Genomic DNA, 931 nt, shown 5'->3' with positions numbered 1-931 from the left:
CTCCCTGCTCTCTACACAGACGTCAGCAGGAACAACGTCTGAGAGGAGTGACTCTCCCTGCTCTCTACACAGACGTCAATAGGAACAAAGTCTGAGAGGAGTGACTCTCCCCGCTCTCTACACAGACGTCAGCAGGAACAAATGTAAAGAGGAAAAGCATGGGTGTCGAAGCGTCAGTCTTTCCCGGTTCTTTTTCGCACGCACACACTCAGTCACACAAACACACGCAGAAGCGTAATCAGTGGTGTAAAGTACTTAAGTAGTACTTCAAAGTATTTTTACTTAAGTCGTTTTTTGGGGTATCTTTACTATTGTAAAGTAAATACTGTGTTTGTAAATTATGTCTGGGTGTTGGAGTGTGCCCATCTGTTGATAAATTTTAAAAAAATAAACAGAAAATCTTGCCTTTTCGTTCTCTTAATATCAGGAATTTGATACATAGCTTTTACTTTGTACTTTTACTCAAGTATGACAACTGAGTACTTTTTCCACCACTGAGCACAAGTTGGTTTTAGTTCCACAGTCATGGCTCAATGCAATCAAACCCGCAGTGCATCGTTCTCAGAGAGCTTCCAGTAGTTCTGTTTGTATGGGTGCAAGTTTGTGTGTCATGCAAACATATGCACCCATTTCCAGTATCTGAGCAGCAGTACTCCCACACAGGCATAGCCCTAACTACACATACTGCAAATCAATACCACACCGACGCAATTGATCATCCCCATCTCACCCGCCTAGGCAATTATCTCCCTAATTATTCAGAATCCATCATACGTTCTGTACCAGCCATCAGCCAAGATACCAGAGGGGTGGAGTGGCTGTTTAGGTGTGTTTACGCACACACACATTCAGTCTGATCTACACATCATGGCATGTAGATCTGGCTGAGAAAGCAAATTTCACACAGTAACTTCTAGGTACTTTATATGAC

Source organism: Oncorhynchus tshawytscha, linkage group LG12 (genome assembly GCF_018296145.1).
Source record: "Oncorhynchus tshawytscha isolate Ot180627B linkage group LG12, Otsh_v2.0, whole genome shotgun sequence".
NCBI classification, from domain to species: domain Eukaryota; kingdom Metazoa; phylum Chordata; class Actinopteri; order Salmoniformes; family Salmonidae; genus Oncorhynchus; species Oncorhynchus tshawytscha.
Note: the sequence above shows the minus strand (reverse complement) of the source record.